Genomic DNA, 20,318 nt, shown 5'->3' with positions numbered 1-20,318 from the left:
ATAATGTATATAAACTTATGAACAATCACTATCAGTTTGTATTTTAGGTGCACACGCAGATTTGTTGGAGTTCTTATAAAATGTACTTCCTGTACGAACGTTTTATTCTTTCAAATTTTACGATACTATGTCTCATATAATAACTATATGGATTAAACGTAATATAAATGATCCGAAAATAGACTCGAACGACATTAATTGTCTTTCTATTTATACCAATATCGAAAATACAAGTAAAGCTGGAGCAATAGTATGCAAGAATGGACTATTTATTATTTTAAACCAAATCATAGCATATTCAGAATGCACAGTATTATCATGAAATGTAAATGAATCAGTTGTAAACGAACGATTTTACTGTAAAATCATTGCCTCCTTTTTTTCATCTGAAATATAGCAGCAATGAGTACATTCTTTTAATATATAATAAAACGAGATATCTTTATAAAGTTACATATGTCATCACTGGTAACTGTTATCTCGTATGACACCAAATATACCGTTAGTATGGAATGATATTTTTATGAAGATATACTTTAATGATAGATTTTATGAATGAAACGTTATATAAGAAAAATTATCTCTTGTTATTCTGTGAAGTGTAGTAGCTAATGAAGATTAATTTTACGAAGTATTAGAGCAAAAGAGAATTAAAAAATTAAAAAGATCTAAATAAGATTGTTCGTGTGGCTTAATTATCTCAATTCTGGTACATCACTTGTTACATTCTAACTAATTAGCGCTAAACAATAACTTGCAAATATTAAAGATATTCACACCTTAATATTAACACCTAAAGGTTTTCAGGAAATTTTATAATATTTGATTATTGTATATCTAGTCATTGATTGATAAAATTTCTTGTATAAGCATAGATCGAGGTTGACGTCATACGCAGATTGCATTACAGGTATCGTTTTAATTTATTTTATGGCTAGAATCATTTGAATATTATACGAATAATTATTTCCATTCGAACGATTAATAAATCACGTACCTATAAAAGATATATTATGAAAAAGACGTGACGAAACAAAAAAATATTGGAAATTCCGTTGTCATTAGATCAATTATTTTTGCAATGATTTTTATTTCCATGTAATTACATATGAAATGGGTAATTCATTAACATCTCCTCGAATCGAATATAATTCGTTACACTTCACAACGATTCAAATAATGGACGGGAAATATATAATAAGTTTCCTGTCCTTGCGTTAAAATAGTACTGTACAAATCAGATGATACAGGAAATACCCAAAAAACCCAATTACATCCACATTGCATGACAGCACACTTGCAATGGATTTTTGTGATTTCAATGTCACAGACAATGACACAACTAATCAGAACACGTTCGAGGCTATAGGCATTGAAATTACCGCGTGTTTAATACGTTTAAAGCATAAATCTAAATTTCACGCGATTATTTCTTTGTACATTGTGAAACTCTTAAATTATCTTAATCGAATAAATAATCCTAATGTAATAAAACATCTTGAAATAGACCTAGATATCTGAAACAGAAACTCGAAGGATAAGAAATCCTAAAAGGTACTAATCCTAAAATAACAAACTCCTAAATAATAAACAAGTGATAAAACCTGTTATAAATAATAAAGCTTACCTGGAATAATCAAATCCTAACTAATCGAAAATAAAATAAGGCAAGCAATTCTTAATCTTTCAAGTAATTTTTCCGAAAACACAGAAAGATAGAGAAATTAAAAAGACGCAGCACAAATTGCAGCACAATGAAAGTTTCAGAGCGATGAATACGATCGTATTAAACTAAATAATTTTCAAAAGTGAAATTACACTGAAACGTATATCGATGATATTTGTCATTTCTACGATCTGTTTCGCTTGATCGTGCTTCTTTTCTGATGTAAATTCAATTTATAATACGAACTAAGTTTCCTTTATTATTATTAGTCCTGCGTCTTTTTAATTCGTCACTTCTTTTATTTCAGAACAATGACGGGCTCCAAGATGCTGTTCGGATGTTTGGCGTTAATTGCTTTTCTGCATCCATTAGTTCACGTTTGTACTTCGAGTAGTACAGCTCAAGGTTTGTACTTCGAGTTGTCTTTTTCCATGCACTTCAAATTCCAATACGATCTGGTCACGTGGCCTTCGTACAATTTCGAAATTTTACCTGTTTGGTAATCGTCAATGAAAAAAGAAGTTATGCGTGACCTCAACACATTGAAACAATTTTTATGATTTTTTATTTGCCGGTTGGTCAGCAAGTTAATGGAAAAATTTCACTTAACTATTCGCGTTAATTTCTTCGGTTTAACTTTTGGGAAATGCTTCGTTAGCTTCGGGAATATTCCAACGATTCGTTTTACGTACAAAATAAGCATGATAAATATTACATCACGGTAATGAAAACTATTGGCGTGATACCTAAGAGAAAGATGCAGAGACATTCTTAGAATTTCTAATGACACCTTTATAGATTTCTCGTTTAATATCGCTACTACATTTGAATCACTTTTACCTAACGGTGTCACATAGTCTCGTTGGAAATTTGTCAAATTCCTTAAAATGATCACTGAAAATTTTCCTAAATTTCCAAGTATTTATTTATCACAAGGTAAAGAAAATGTGTATTAGAAAGATGAGATCGAAGGTTTACCATTTTTTCAATTATGGCGAACGCAATATGTAATCAATGAAAATTTTATATTTTCACGTTGAAAGTTTCTTCAGATAATTATTATCCAGATGATGACTAACTCTTACGAATTAATGCGTGTCTGTAGGATGATCCGGTAGACTTGATCCGCTTTTTATATCGAAAGTTGAGCAATCGGTGACGCGTTCTTATACACCGAACCGCGAAAAGCAAAATTTCATATGATCTCACCAATTTCGGATGTCAGTCAAATCAGTTAAATCAGTCAAATAATAAGTTCGCGTTAATATACACGTTCGATTTTTGAAAAGCTTGTTCAATTTAATAAGAGTCTTGGTAACAGGCTTATGTTTTTAGACCTAATTGGTTGTTTTCATTCACAAGTACCTCGTGTTAAAGTACTCATAAAATGACATTAAAATCAGAAAACTAATAACTGAAAGATTATCATTTTTCCTCTGTGGTAGTTTACATATAACATAATGCAACTAACATGTCACGATTAATGCAAAATAAATAAATTACTAATATAGACATTTTTTTAGTAATTTGTATATTCGTGAAACGAATTGGACTTTCTAAAGGCAAATATTAAAGGAAACATGGAATTGATGCCAAATCTATCACAAATATTATTTATACTACTTATTTGCGCAGTTTGAAGCGAATCAAATTGATGAAGGTTTCTTTGTTACATGTTCATTTACATTTTAAAAGACATAACAGGCACGCTAATTAGTTTGCTTAAGATACTTTCGAGATACCAAGTTAGACGCGTTTCCATGAAATCATATCAATTTTACGATGATATTTTTCTATCAAGCATGCAATTATAACCGTATCGTTGATTAGTGCATACAATTATCCATGTACATTCGTCTTTCCGAGTACCGCGCTTCAATATTGCTAATTTCAAATTCGTACATTAATGTTCGTAAATGCTTGAAAATGCTATATAACTGTATCAGCTTCTGTTAAAAACATGTTATAGTAAAATCTCTATAAATTTGTAATATTTTTTAGACAATTTGAATTCATTATATTATACATCATATATTCTAGTCATTTCTAATTAAGTTACTTTTGCGATGTTTAATTACATTTTATGTATATTCTTATAACTCTCTCTGTTACGGCGCGTACGATGGTCCGTGCGCCGTCTGAAACTTTATACTATATACTGATCTACTACATACTATATCCTATAAACTGAATCCTTTGACGTAATCTTAATAGCTTGAAGGAATCTCTAACCCTGTAAGTGTTTTCGGTTTATGGATGGTCCTTAGAACAATGCTTAGGTTTATTGCGCACTCTTACAAATAACGGAGAAAGCGGGTAGTTATTTTTCCAATAAACAATGTCACCCACGAGCCATGTTGGTAGGAGGCTTCCTCCTCCTATCTTCATTCATTAACGTTGGCTATAATCAATGGGCACCCTCACTTTCCTAACGAAAAGTGTGGACAACGAATCCGCGTTCTTCGTTCAGAAAGCACACCCACACTGAGATTTCCTCTCGTGGCGGCACACGAGAACGCAAATCTCACCACTCGAAACCAACTAGTGTCGGACGACGGCAGCGCAGTGGTTAGCGCCATAGAGTACAAACGTTCGGATCCCGGGTTCAAATCCTGGCGCCTCGTACTTTTCCAAAGTCCGATTTTTCTTCCACGACATCTAAATAAGAAGGAAATACAGCAGTACTACACCCCGGCAAGCGACATCTACAGCCAGCAGGCTACAATAATCACGGATATATGAAGGAAGACGGAGAAAAAGAAGAAAAAAAGTGTGTTTCGTCCAGAGCCTGCTAGTGGACTCATCAGTAAGGCTTACCTAGCAGGCTCATGCCTTAGACACAATGGAAGGAGGGGGAAACAAAGCTATGTACATGGCAGAGACATTGAAGACGGATTCCTCCCTCCCACGGCCGGACACTGTATCCAAGGCCGGTCGGATCTCCTACCCTCTCTTGCGACGTATCCCAGTGGAGCGGCCCCACTCTTAATCTAGTTTGATGGGAAAGGTTCGCGTACACACCGTGTGTAAGAACTATTAAAAACCACACAGTGTATCGCGACTACCTTTCTACTACTTAACCCAAGTCCTATATTATCAGTCTTAGGTCCGAGGCGGCTCCTGTCACGTAAAGTTGGTACTTGGGTGGTAGTAAGAAGGCTGAGTCGTAACCCAACTACTTATTTTCCTTTATAAAACTTTATTATAAACACTTACAAAATAACACCGAACCGGAGAATAGGGGTTGTATGAGTACAGCAACTAGAAGAGGAACAAGAACTGCCCGAGCTGGGTGAAGTCTCGGTTTATATACGTTTTGGTTTTAGGATGTTGAGGGGATAGGTATAGGTTATGATGTAGAAAAGTGTCCGAAGGTCGGGGGTCCATATCCTATCTCTGATGTGGACTTTGGTGCATCACAGCCTTGGTGTATGCTATGATGATAAGGTGGTGATGTATCCAAAAGTGTCCAAAGGTCGGGGGTCCATATCCTATCTCTGATGTGGACTAAGGTGCGTCACAGTCTTGGTGTATGCTATGATGATAAGGTGGTGATGTGTCCAAAAGTGTTCGAAAGTCGACCGTCGATGTATTATCACTGATGTAGGTTGAGATGTGATTGATGTCACATACCCCCCTCTTTAGATTGATTTTGGTCCTCCAAAATCTTAGTGTTTCCTCAGTATGGAGCGATGGAATTGGACTCTGACTGGCTCGACTTGTACTTGTTCTTCTTCGTCGTGGTATATGCTTTTGCTATTTCAACCTGTGAAGGTTGTTGGCTGGCTAAATTTCGACTACGATTAATAGGGATAATTTGCTAAGTTTGACGAAATGCCGCAGTATCACGTGTTGAATCTTTTGTAGACTTTCTAACAGCCTGTGATATAGAATGAGTTAGTGGTCTTTGAGTAATGGTTTTATACTATCTTGTTGTTTCTTTATAGTTTGATTGTTATCCAGTTGTTCCTTTGATACTTGCATTTCTTTGTTTTGTTTAGCAACTTCTAAAGCCTTTTCAGCATCTACAACTGGTTCTTTTTCCATGCATGTAATTTCTTCTTCAACCAGTACAACTGTGCTTTCCTCTATAGTTCGTGTTTTTGTGTCATTTAGTAAACTTTTCAATTCAATTTCCACAGTATCTGGAGCTTTGGATACCGACTGACTGTCATCTTCTGCATTTTCAATGCCCCAATCATCAAAGATATCCTGAATGACACTTCTTTTGTTAGTTATGCGCACTTTATCTGCTTCACTTATAGATTTATTCCTTCCTTCTGTATTAGCAACATGTATAAGTACGACAATTTTATTATGAATAATTTTCTTTTCTACATTAATTTTATGTGAACTATCAAAAGATCAATCTTGCCATTTCCATTTGTTGTTTCTTGTTATTCTTTTCTTTAATATCAATGTCATCTGCAGTTTCTAGATCACTAATTACTCCTGAGGTAATAGGAGTTATAGAATCGTTTCTTGTCTTTGTATGATTTAATATGTCATAATTGTATTTCTGGCTACAATTTTCAGAAACTTCTTGGGCCACAATTTCTGTTGAAATTACTTCTATAATTGTTCCATCACTTTCTCGTGCTTAACCTATCGAATTAAATTCTTCATTTACAATTTCAGCGTTCTTCATTCCTTTTTGTTCTGCAGAAACATTTTTTTTTCTTCATTGGAATTTACAACAGCATCCTTTTCACGTACAGTTAAAACAATATTTTCTTCTGTACTTTCATTCATATCATTAATATATAATAGTTTCTACAGTCAGTACCATTACTTCTGAACTACTATCAACTAGTTTAGACAAATCTGTGTCTGTATCCGTGACATGCAATGTTTGGGCTTTATCATCAAAAGTTTCACCAAGTGTTTTAATTAATGCTTGACACTGAGCATTAGTAACACTAACTGTATCTATATTTAACACTGTACAAACGTTGTGTTTCTCAATGTTTTGTTCACCCTCATTTGTATTAAATATTTCAACATCGTTCGTACTTTCTTTATCTAAAGATGTGTCACCTGCATATCTTGAATGATCTCCAATCTCAGTTGTATTCTCTGCTTGCTCTTCTTGAAATTTCTCATCTTTTTTTTTTTTTTTTTATATTGATCATCAATTTGTGGGTCCTTATTTATTATTTTTTGTTCTACTTCATTAATCGCAGCGTTCTTTATGCTCTCTGTCTCACTACTTTCCTTACTTTAAAAATTTTTTATTGTTTTTATTTAAATCTGTTACATCACATTTATTTACTACTAAACCGTCTTGAATTGTATTATCTGTACATTCCTGTGACTTATTTTTTTTTTTTTGGATTTTCTGGAATATCATGCACATTCTTTATAATATCAGTCGTTGATTCTGATATTAATGAAGAAGATACATCTACTTTTATCGATGATTCTACTTTATTAATGTCACTGTGCACTTCATCTAGTTGTTCCATAGTAAAACATCAAGATTGTTACAATTACTTAAGAAGTCATGGATTGTTATTTAAATATTTACTGCACTTTTCCATCAATGTAACCCTTTATGGCAGTTTGACATTCTACAGAACACCAATGCTGTATCAGTTTATATTTTTCTTCATCATGAAGTTTTATTATATCACCTAATTCTTCCTGATGTTTTTTTTTCTTTTTTTTTCAATTTTCAAATAAGAGTGTGTTTTCTATGTGAATCTTTTAATTCTTGGTTCGCCTCGAGTAAGCGATTATTAACATCTTTGGAAAGTTTTTGGACGTTTTCCAGTTCTTTTCTAAGAAAATTATTTTGTTCGTTCATATCTTTTACTTTACCTTCAATTTCTACCCTACGCAATATTTCAAATTTATTTTCATTGACAAGGATCATTTTTCTTATTTTTCAAAATCCAGTTTCAATTTATTAGTTTCTTCTTCATATTTATATCCAAAATCACCCACTTTTTCATATTCACCCTTTAGTTCGTTTAGTTCACATTGAAGGGCAGATTATTTGTCCTTGTGGTTCAAGAACTACATTTTATCTCTTTTGCATCTTTAGCTCCAGCTTCACGTTCCTCCATTGAATTACTAACACATGAATTAAGTTTGGCCTTTTTTTTTTGTTCCAGCAAGTCAACTTCATATTTGTGACTTATGTTATTTCTTCTAATTTTATTGTTAGTTCTTCAATTTGTATTCCAAAAGATTGAACTCTTTTTACGTGCGTGTGTGTGTGTGTTTTTTTTTTGTAACTCGTCGAGTTGCAATTCTAATTTTTGCACTTCCTCCTTCATGTCCTCTATGTGCTTCTCGAACTCTTGTGTCGTCCTGTCTTTGTCGGAACATTCTACTTGAAGATCAGCGAGTTGATGCTCGGGATCGTAATTCAATTTTTGGTCGTTAGCAGTAATAAGCTCACGTAACTTCACTTTTGAACTTGACCTTGTTTGGTCTTGATTGTGTTTTCGTGGTGCTTGTGGTGTTCTAAAAGTAATCGTCACGTTGCTTGCATTTTTAGTGCACATTGATACACTGCACTCTGCACAGGCAATGCTTTTGTTGTCATGAAATCTCTCTAACTTTTCAGTAACAAAACCTTTTATTTTATTATTTAATTTTGGATCATGCGCCCCTGGTGAAGATACATTATGTGTTCTCTTTACCTTTATTATGCACACGTTTTCCTTTTGCTCTCAACTTTTCGATCATCTTGTGCTGTTCTATATATTGTGTTCTTATGTTCTTCGCATATAAATCCTGTCGATTGATTTTATCTTTCAGTTGAGGTACATGTTTAATTCTTTACCTGTGATTATGATGAACAACCTCAGCGTATTTCCTTTCTCTCTTTTTTTTTTATGGATTTCTTGATAATCTTTTAGAAGTTGCTCGTTATATTTGGAAAGCTTTCTCACTTCGTCTTCAGCTGTTTCCTAACGGGATTTTTCTTCTTCAAGTTTTTTTGTAATCATTTTTTCTAAACTTCTCCATTTATTCTGTTCTTCTTCGAGTAATTCATTACGTTTCGGTATCTGGCTATCTTTTCCTTTAAAACATTTAATTTTATCAGAGAGTTCTCCTATTTTCAAACTTGCTTCATTTAAGGTAACTTTATGAATTTCCGATTGATGCTTTAACATTTGATGTAAGTCTTCTATTGCTGTTTCACGTTCTTTCAACTGTTCATTAAATTCGTTGTTTAGCATATCCACTCGAGAAATTTCGAGTTCTTGAGCATCGTTTCTTCTTTTAGAAATTTGGCTTATTTTCTCTCGCCTGCTGCTACATGTTGCTGTCATTTTATCAACTTCTTTCTTCTTTTTTTTCTTTTTTTTTTTTTTTTTGAACTTAAAATCTTGATTTAAGGTTTGTGTTTCACTATATGATTTATTATTATTAACTAGTTCAACATTATTCTCAGTAGATTTTTTTTCGCGTGATTTTTATACTTATTTAAATAGTTTAACATGAGAAAATGCATCGTACGTCAGATATACCATTTTTAATAAATTGTCGCCTTTACAACTCGAGTTACCTCTGAACGAGTCGCATGATTGATCAATAAGCCATGAGTAATTATGCAAATTCAGTTTTTTTTCATCTATCTATCTGAATATTATAACAAAGACTTTACATTGAATATTTTATTAAAATTGTAAGTTTTTCATAAACGCTTCAAAATCCACAGTCTATTGATCAACTCCTCTATCCTTTCTCTTTCTCCTCACTAAAATAGATAAATTCCTAATGTAGTTTGTGGATAATATTCTTTTTTTTTTTTTTCTAAAGCAAATCACATTTATCATCTGATATATTTTTTGAAATAATTTCTGTCTGTACATTTTCTTCTTTTTCCTTACTCCTCTTTCTCTCTCTAATGAATTCTTTTTATTCCGTAAAATAGTTTTTGTATATTCAATTTTGTTAAGTGCAATCCTTATTTCTGATAACTTAGTTTTATTAGATAATTCTTGTGAATCTTCTACTACATCTTCCATATCATTTTGAGTGCGGCTTCTACCTTCAGTAAATTTAATATCTTGAACCGTATCATTAATTTCAATAGCTCTTTCGGTATCAAGTAAATCGCACTTATTATTTAATATACCTTTTGAATTGACTTCTGTCTCTGCAGTTTCTTCTTTTGTATCTTCTTCGAGTTTTCTTTGTTCTTCTAATCCACCCTTCTCATTTTCTAGGATCTTCCTTGTATCTTCATCTTTTTTAACTTCGACTTTATCCGGTCTCCTAGGTCTGCCTCTATGTTTCGCTTCATCAGTTGCTATTACACCCGTTACTGCATTATCATTTTCTACAGTTTTATACCTATCGCTATCACTAGCTGTGTTCGTTAAAAGAACTTCCCTTCGTTGACGAGTATCAGTTGTTTCGTTTTCATTATCTGAAATTGATTTTTGTTTAACACCTCTCTTTTCTTCTTTGGCAAATTTATTTTCTACATTTTCCGATGCCTTTTGTTTATTAATTATTTCAGACTTGTCTTCGATTAATTTCGTCTTTAAAGCGCTTCGCAAAATTTTATTTGTGTTTGATTGTCTGGTTTGATTATAAACAATTTCTTCAAATTTTGGCGAAGTAGCAGGCTTTGCAGCAACATTATAACGACTGCTCCGTTTACTACTATCTAACATAGATGGAGATGGATTCTTGTCATCTTTATTCTCTAAAGACTTCTCTTGTGTATTAGCATCTAAATTTCTCGACATAAGATCTGCTGAAGTTTTTGATTCTGTAGTGTCACACGCATTTTTCGCTGTCATCATTTGGTCTTCTTCTATAAGCAAATGTTCATTATTGTAAGCATTATCTCTTGCTTTTTGTATGGATTCTAACGATATATTTTGTTCAACGTTGTCTATTGATTTTGTATCATTTTCAGCAGTTGATTTACTAACTGCTTCTAATTCCTTCGTTTCAATTTGGTTTTCTTTATTTGTATCGCCGTCCAAAATATTTCTCATTGAAATATTATCCTTCTTGTTATGATCTTTTTCTGCTTCTCCTAAACTTTTACTTTTTTTGTCAAACCATTCTTGTAAATTTTGAGTATCTTGTGACGAAGATGGTGACAAATCATTATACAATACTGCAATATCTTCTTTCCTTCGTTTCACAGACTCTTTCTGGTATTCTGTCGAGCTATTGACATCAAACATTAAGTCTGTTTTAATGAAAATATAATCCTGTGAAGCGGCGTCAATTGATACTTTCTTTTCATAAGAATTTTCTACATTAGACTGCAATTCTTTTGAAAATTCTTTCAAAACCATTTCTTCATTTCCTACAGTAACGTCTGTTTTCTCCAAGCTTTTGTTCAAATTATTAGAAACTAAACTACCCTGATAACTCCGACTAGTCGCTGCTTTAATAGTCTCCTTTAACAGTTTTCTTAACTTGATTTCGTTCTGCTTCTGCATAGCGTCTAGTATGGCCCGAATACTTGATCCACACCAGTAGCCATAGGGCTAACAGAAGATGTGTCTTCTGATTTTTTGCTCATAGTGGTTATTGTACTGTTGTTGGAGTCTGTACTAGCGAAGCTATTGCGACGAGTACGATAATATTTAAAAGAATCCAGTTCTTTACCTGAATACTCTTCTTTTCGTGACCAGTTTCAGTTTTGGTGATGACCGTAGTCCGCTTTCCGTAGAAGTCGTTTTCACGCAAAGTGAGCTGATCTGCAGTCGATCGCATCCGAAATGCGTAATTTCGTTTTCTTGAAGTTGATGGATCCTGGCACGGATCGCCAAAATGTCACGTAAAATGGATACTTGGGTTGCGAGAGAAAAGAAAGCTGAGTCGTAGCCCAACTATTAATTCTCTTTTATCGAACTTTATTATGACTTTGGCACTTACAGTAGAATAACGTTGAACAGAGAAAGGGGTGTTGTACAAGAACAGCAACTAGAACGAGAACTCCCCGGGCTGGGTGAAGTCTCGGCTTATATACACCCTGGCTTGGGGATGTTGGGGGGTTTGGTGTGGATTCTAAGGAGTCCGAAAGTCGGGGTTGGGGCCTTATCTCTGATGGGGACTAAGATGCGTCGCGGCGTTGGCGTCCGACAGTCGGGAGTCGATGTCTTTTCTCTGAGAGGTAATTGGTGTCACACGGTCAATGGAACGAACTCTCCATCTAACAAAGGCATTAAGTAATCCTATAGCTCTCCTTAAAAGAAAGATTTGTAGCGGCACATGGCAGTAAACATTCCAACGGTTTCTGTCCCGTAGCTCGCCACACGCAGATCCTATTCTCCGGGCAGGATGTTTACCAGATGTCGACGCGTCTCCACAGTACGTGATCGGCTAGCCCGAGGACCGTCATAAACACTAATATCTAGTTACCTAAAATCCTTCAACAGATACACAGTCTTTGTCCCAGTTACGGGAAGACAGGAGAGACCTATTTTTCCACGAACGACGTCTCCCACTAGCAACCCTCCCTCAAGGGCGGCTAGCATCCTTTTCTAACTACCGATATGGATATTGGCCAATTAGCAGCAACGTCAATTTCCCTTACTTTCCGAACGTAGGATGTCCCCGACGAATCCGATGATCTCGTGTCCTTAGACACACCCCGTCATATTTTTCCTCTGGGGTATCACCGGGTCGGAAAGTCTCTCTCTCTTGCGGTCTCATCGACAAAAAAGGATTAACTCCTTACGGTCAGCGAATATTAACACAGAATCCGACTTAGATTTTTTGCGAGTGCGTACGACTACCGTCCCGTTGTCCGCGGATTCGTTATTGAACCTAGGATCATTGTCATTAGTCTCTCGAATATCTAATAACCACGGTTACTTGTCCGGTTCTATGGTAATCGTAATTGCACTAGTCAATGTCTTCTCTATTGCATAACGACAACGTGTAACCCAAACGAAGATTCGTTTCACGCCCCTAACCCTAATTCTAATGTAAACCCGACGTATATATATATATATAAATAAATAAATAATTATAAATTAATATTACCTATTATTAATAATAATTTAATTATATATCTCAAGATAATAAAACATTTATAATTTATATTAATCTTTATATATAAATATTAAATTATATATAATGCATTTTTTTCAATTTAAAGTTAAAATATTTATATTTATATTTTAATTTTTATATAAAATTAAATATATGTATAAAGATTTTAAAATTAATATATTTAAAATTAATAATTATATATTAATATATACTTATATACAAGATAATTCAATTTTTATCAATATTATTAAAAAATTTTATTTTATTACGTTAAATATTTATAAATTATTTTAATTTAATTATCTAATTAAATTATTATTAATTAATTATAATAGCAATATTTATAATAGTATTGTTAATTTTTTATTTTTATATTTTAAAATATATATATAATGTACGTATCCATTATGTATTTCCAATGTACGTACAGCAGATACTCACAGGAAAAACCAACGAGACTAATAATAAAATCAACGAATTGGAAAAAAAGAGCTATAGACAAATATCTTATAATATACCGTGGCATAATCTGCAATTTATTATAAAATAATTGATCCGAGCAGTATCAATTATAAAAGAAGATGGCTGAATATGATAGACACTGTCGAATACTAATCAAATATAATCATTTAGTTAATCTTTAAGATTTAAGTTAAGATACATCTTGGAGGAATCAATAAGTCTTTCGCTAATAGCCTAATAGATCTCTTGATAGATCAAACGAAGAAATACCTAACCGCGATTACAGCCAATTGGTACATATTATTCGATACATAATTAATATTTGTATCACGTACAGCGATGCAAGTGGTATTGAAGAAAATAGCCATTTTATGTTACAACTATAACGAGTAAATTTACTCGTTTAACTTGAGAGAAATTAAAAAGGTACCTGACTTTTAAATAAGCATTAAATAAGAAATTTAAATATCGCAGACGGTGATGTAGGTATTATTCAAGAAAAGAGAACATTTTATTTTGTAATTAGCACGAGTAAATGAACGAATATCGATAATATAATATAATGATTAATATGAATTTTATCTGGCTGATTATTTAAATACCATAACATATTTCACAGTAACGTCATCGACTGCCGTTAGGCTCCTTTCCCTTTTTGTTCAAACTAATTGATAGTCGAAAACTAGTATCAAGGAGGTGTGAATTTAGTCTTAGTTTGTAGAAACTATTAAAATGATAAAAATGGATACCGTATTAAATCGTCGAAGGCGCCAATTTACGATAAAAATTAAGAAATTGTTCAATTTGATTTTGTTATCATGGAAAACCCGTCCTTCGCTATGTCAAGAGATCGTTAACGTTTTATTGACATCTCGACACCTTGTCAAGATATATAAGGAACGCGGAAGTCGCGCGCGAGCTCTTTCGTGCCTGAAATTCCGGACAGTGAACATCCAAGAAGAATTTAAATATAAGGTAAATAAAAAAAAATATCAAATAACAACATTGTAACTAGTAATTTATAACGTCTAAGCCATTAATTTACAATACTTGAGAAATTAATTTATAATATTTAAGCTATTAATTTATAACATTTAAGCCATTAATATATAACATATAAGCAATTAATTTATAACGTCTAAACTATTAATTTATAACATTTGTTGAGATATGTATAATTTTCTGTGTTGGACTGGGTTAAATGTGTAGTAGAGATACTTGTATGTGAATATCAGCGTGTGGATGTATGTGTGTGCGCGGCGTCTCGAAAACAGATGAATGTAAACTGTTCAGTCGGTTAACAGTCGGGTATAGAAGAAAGTGCTGAGACGCGTGCAAGTGTGTATCGATGAATATATAAGAAATCGTCCATGAAATAAATATATTACTATTTTAAAATTAATCCTCAGTATAAATTTAGTGTTCTTATAACATTATTTCGACTTCAAAGATCCACAATTCTCAACAACATTTGTGCTATTAATTTATAACATTTAAGTTATTAATTTACAACATCTAAGCCATTAATTTACAACATTTGAACTGTTATTTTATACATTTAAGTTATTAATTTATAACATTTAGGCTATTAATTTACAACATCTTAGCCATTAATTTACAATACTTGAACTATTATTTTATACATTTAAGCCATTAATTTATAACATTTAAACTATTAATTTATAACATTTAAGCCATTAATTTATAACATTTAAGCTATTAATTTTCAACATCTAAGCCAATAATGTACAACATTTAAACTGTTATTTTATATATTTAAACTATTAATTTATAACATTTAAGCTATTCATTTATACCTTCTAAGCCATTAATTTATAACATTTAAGCCATTAATCTAAAACAATTACATCATTAATTCTTAACAGTTATACCAATAATTTATAACAACATTTTCCCATTAATTCAATGTAATTATGCTCTTAATTTATAACAGTTGTACCCTTAATCGGAAGTAACTCTACATTCATTGATTTTAATCAATACCATAAATTCGTAGTGAGTGAATTAAAGATTTATTTTGCTTTATTTTATTAACGAAATCTATCAAGTCTTTGAAGTGCTATTTCATTTCCATATAGCATTATATTTTAACTCTGAATACAGTATTCAATTTCCAATTTCACTATTTCGTATAAAATCTGTGGTAACACAGAGTGTCGATGTATGTGTCACGTAAAATAACAAAATAAAAAAGGAATTTGAGGTAAAAAATAAAAAAAGAAAACTTTATTTTTTTTCTAACATCAATACACTTTACAATCTACGTCCGAACTCCAGGCGTGACTTTCTAAGACTGACTCTTATGATTTTACTTTCGATCGGATCCGATTACTTTCTTTTGTCATCCCTCAACATCCCCACCGTCCATGCATTTGCTAGGCGTCCGCGATCGTTGCCACGTGCTCTTTCTTCTAGAACCTTCGGTGGAAGGACCGTTGGGATGTTGATGGTTCATTAGGCACTTCAGCGATATACATTGTCGCTGAGTGCTTTATCTCTATCGTCAGTCCGTCGGATTTGAAGTATGCCGGTCGTGACATATGTAACGATATATGGTATAACGTTATAACGTATTACTTTACGTGATATAACTTTATAACGTATTACGTTATATGGTATGACGTTATAACGTATTACGTTATATGAGATGACGTTATAACGTATTACGTTATATGTTATAACGTTATAACGCATTACGTTATATGTTATAACGTTATAACGTAATACGTTATATGGTATGACGGTATAACGTATTACGTTATATGGGACGACTTGTTTCTGTCTGGAGATTGATTCCTAATACAACGTGTGTCCCATTATATCAGCATCTCTAAAGTACAATTCTATGTGATTTCTAGGGAGAACAATACAACCGATCCACACCTTCGTCAGGCAAAACGTTTATCCCGTGACCGTGGCTACGTTCGGCGACCAGTTGTCACCTCGAACCACTTTCTCTTTCACAAATGTCAAACAATTACAAATGACAATTGCTTAATTACAGTTATGATAAAATCTAGGCTAAAGCATTAGAAGGCGTCCTCAAAATTGCAAAGGGAAGGCTCCGGTTTTCCTTTCATCTCCGACATATATAATAATCTGTTAATAGCAGCGTTCTCTTCAAGTTAACTACCCTCATTATCCCAAAAGAAATAAGGGATTGAACGATTCGTGGCGTCGATTAGTCAATCGTAACGGGAATTTACGATTCCCGTTGGCGCACTTCCTCGAGATCGCGTCTCCCCACGAACGTGCGAATTTACATATTTAACAATATATATATGGCGGGTTAATGTTGAAATTTTGGGTGTTTGGGCGTTAATTTTAGTTTCTTTACATTTTTTTTCCTTTAGGAATACCTGCACTTTATCATTTATGGAAGTTTTGTTAACAGAAACGAAAAATTTAGAAAAGATATGTATAATCAAGGAATCTCAGGATAGCACACTTAGACTGCAGATTTTTCTGTATGCAAAAGTAAGTCAAAGGAAGAGGATGAAGTTTTCTTGTATAAGGCTTTGTTTCTGCTTGAGCTAGCTTACAATGAAATACGTTCAGTGTGACAGAGTATCGACAACTATTTCAAACTTTAGCTTTAAATACAAAAAGTTTACGCGCAAAAATAAGCTGAAGAAAAGAAAAATGTTTTTTTTCTTGTTTGACGTCTTATCCTGTCTGGCGGTATGGAATTATTCTGGAAAAGCCTGTATATGTACAGAGTATATAAAAAATACACTTATTTGACCGGACCACCCTAATTCTACAACTCTGGATGATACAGTTTTACAAACGTCTACTCATCGCGAGGACCAACTTGCCAACTTTTCAAAATAAGCTATGAGTCGCAATTGAACCGTTTTCTGGAGAAATGACGTTGAAATTTCATTGGGTCTTACATCGAGATTATTCGCAACAAGTTTATATTTCGCAGTCAGGTAGAAAGTAAGCAATGTGACATCAACGAGAAAACAACAAGTTTTCGTTAGCAGGTGGGATAGCCCGTGATAAACAGAATGGAGCAATCAGCGTGATTTCACATTATTACAGAATTATCTACTGCGTGAAAAAAGACTTTCAAACAAAGATTCTGATTTTATTAGCTTTCTTTTAGAATAAATAGAAAATAAAATTTGTAAATAACAATTAATCTCATTATTTTAAATAATATATCTAAACTTGTTGAAATTGCAAATAATTTATTTCTGTCTTTTAACATTTAAACAATTATTTAAATGAAAATTTATTTAATAGTGCCCAGTATTGCGCGCAACACATTTTTGGAACAACGAACAATTCGATAGTCGGTAATAGAGATAGATGGCAAAATAATTGGATTTATTGATAAAATGAGGATTAAATTGATTAAAAAAAGTAAATTGATTAAAATGTATACAAATCCTACATATACAAGAATAATATCTTGCACATCATGGTATCCAAATATACTTTCCCAGTAAAGTTCCATTTGATCCTCGTGCTAAGTAGCATACGGTGCCAGCAAACGTCAATTTTTACAAAATTTTGCGTGAATCAATCGATCCAGAGGCTCCGATCCTCCGAAATCACGCTAGTGGACACTTATACGCCCTGACACTTTTTATACATGCTGTACATAAAAATATATGTATCGAAACTGTTGTTATTTCTATACTCAGAGGTAAGATCAGAGTAGTTATTATTTTATTGAATGGATAAATCTATTACACCGTTCTGAGCCAAAAAAAGCCTTTATTGCACACGCTTACAAAAACTAGGGATAAAAACAAAAAAGCATCTTAAGCCTATCGATTAAATCTATCGATTGTAACTAGCATCATCCTCTAGTTACTATTTCTTATCACTAACGCATCTGCATATGGATGGCGAGCACGAACTCACGTTGTCATTTTCAACAGAAACTTTGATACAAAGTACGCAGATTTGTGTATAAATACATTACGGTTGAAAAATTGTTGAATATTTACTACTGTATCTGTTATACTTGATCGTTAACACCTATTTTTTTCGCCTGCCTAATGTTACGCCGGGCCTCTCTGCCTGGCCCAGGTCACACACCGCGGGCCAGACGGACACCAGATGTCCGCTTTTCCGTACGGCGTACCCTCAATATCCTTAAGCACCCGTCATAAACCCGAGTCACTTGCCTGCTAAGGTCCTTCAAAACAAACAAACATCTGTGTCCGAAGCATTTCTAAAGACTATTGTCTACCACGGCGGGACAAGGGAAAGTTAGTTTTCTCACGTGCGCTGCAACTTTCCTCCCACTAACCACTTTCTCTCGAGGGCGGTTAAGACCCTTCGGTTAACCAATTAACAGCGAAACCTGTTTCCCTCACTCTCTTAACTAACATCGGCACCAACAAATCCGATGGTCCCGTGCGCTAGACACACCCATCCTTAGCTTTCCTCCGACACAGCATCGTCACTCAACTTCACTTCTTCTACATCGTTGGAAAAGTCAACTACTAAGTATACGCTAATGCCCAGCGGGGCAGTCTAAGCATAACGCGAGAGTCGGTCTTGGTATTGTCGAGCATACATTTCCTCTCCTGAATATCTCATAGTGCTACGTCCACTAATACACTAAATCTAATTATAAGAGCCCTGCTCTAACGCACATATCTATCTTAGCTTCGTGCGACAAGTTGTTAATTACTTATTTCTCTACGTCAGTGTAATCTAAGTGCTGGAAACATATAATTTATAATTCTGTGAATCACAGGGTTATACAACCTCAATCACCCCTATTATCTCAACGAAAATCAGGGGATCGATCAATTCGTGGTGTCGATTGTTATAATCGTAACGGGGATTTACGACCCCCGTTGACGTCTCTCCTTGCGATTACGTCTCCCCGCGATTGGTCGAACAAACACCTAACTTACTATCCTCAAAACGTTATCAGATTATACATTTTGTTCGGCTGATAAAATGGAATTTCTTGGAATTTAGAGCTCCCTTTACATTCACTTGTTATTGTACGAGTATTTTGCTCGTTCACCAGCCGTTCACTCATTTTATTTTGCAATCGTGACAATTTGTTGCTGCTTCTCCACTCTGTATAACGTGTTACCTACAAACACCGATATGTATATAATCTGATGCATTAATTACTATACGATACACCATGAGAACGTTAATACACGCAAAACGAAATAGATAAACAGTATCTGCTAAAATTATAGCTATAATATATAATATAATATATAATATAATATAATATAATATATTTTTGTTACAGTCGACTTCTCCAAAAGTCAAAAGCTTGTCTTGTTATTGGCACGTACCGTAAACACTCGACTAATTGCGTATTTCTTAAAGCTATATTTCTCCTCTTTACAACTTTTTTACGAGATTAGTTTGAAATCAGCCCAATTGATAAACCATTTCAATTTTCAATCTCCTATATTCAAAATTTATTATAATCAATTCTATTTTAGTTTTTGCTATCAAAGGAACATAAATTGGAAGTTGAAACAAAAAACATGGGTTCTAATTAAATATTACTATCTGCTTCTATTCTTAATCGTTACGAATTATTTATACATTATTACCAATTATCAATTGTTTATTATACATTGCTCGTTGCATTCACCCTATTACCCCTACACTTCCGTATCATCAACCATATTGCTATCTTCGAATAATTTTCCTCAAACGCAAAATCTCCCACGTACCTAACCTTTTAATTTCAAAGCTAATTAATTCACGGACATCTTCGATCTTTAACGAGCGTGTATCCTACCAATGATTAGCAGTTACTCTTCATTAATTCATTAATTCATTGATTCAATCTGTAACGTTTCGAGTATGTACATCGCATGTCGTATCATTGTATCGGTATTGTATCTGTTGATTCGAAAGATAGCTGGTTACTCAGGTGGCTAAATTGATCTCGCCATAGACGAAACTTATTTGTGTATCCATCTATGTATATATAAAAGATATACACAAGCAAACAGATAAGGCAATCGAGAATCAATGGATTCAATAGCCGGTAAATATTTACAAAAAAAGGAGATACCGCCGATTTTGACATTTTTTAAATATTTTGTTAATGTTATCAGTTTGAGTAAGATTTTATTCGAGGATTGCCGTTCATTAAAAAGTTAATATCAAAAAAGTTCAATGAGTCATTTGCATTTAAGAGAGTGTACTTAGTCAGATTCTTAGTAAACACTTA

The sequence above is a fragment of the Bombus vancouverensis genome, unplaced genomic scaffold (genome assembly GCF_051014615.1).
Source record: "Bombus vancouverensis nearcticus unplaced genomic scaffold, iyBomVanc1_principal scaffold0037, whole genome shotgun sequence".
Lineage (NCBI taxonomy): Eukaryota > Metazoa > Arthropoda > Insecta > Hymenoptera > Apidae > Bombus > Bombus vancouverensis.
The sequence above is the reverse complement of the archived record's forward strand: the minus strand, read 5'-3'. Positions refer to the sequence as shown.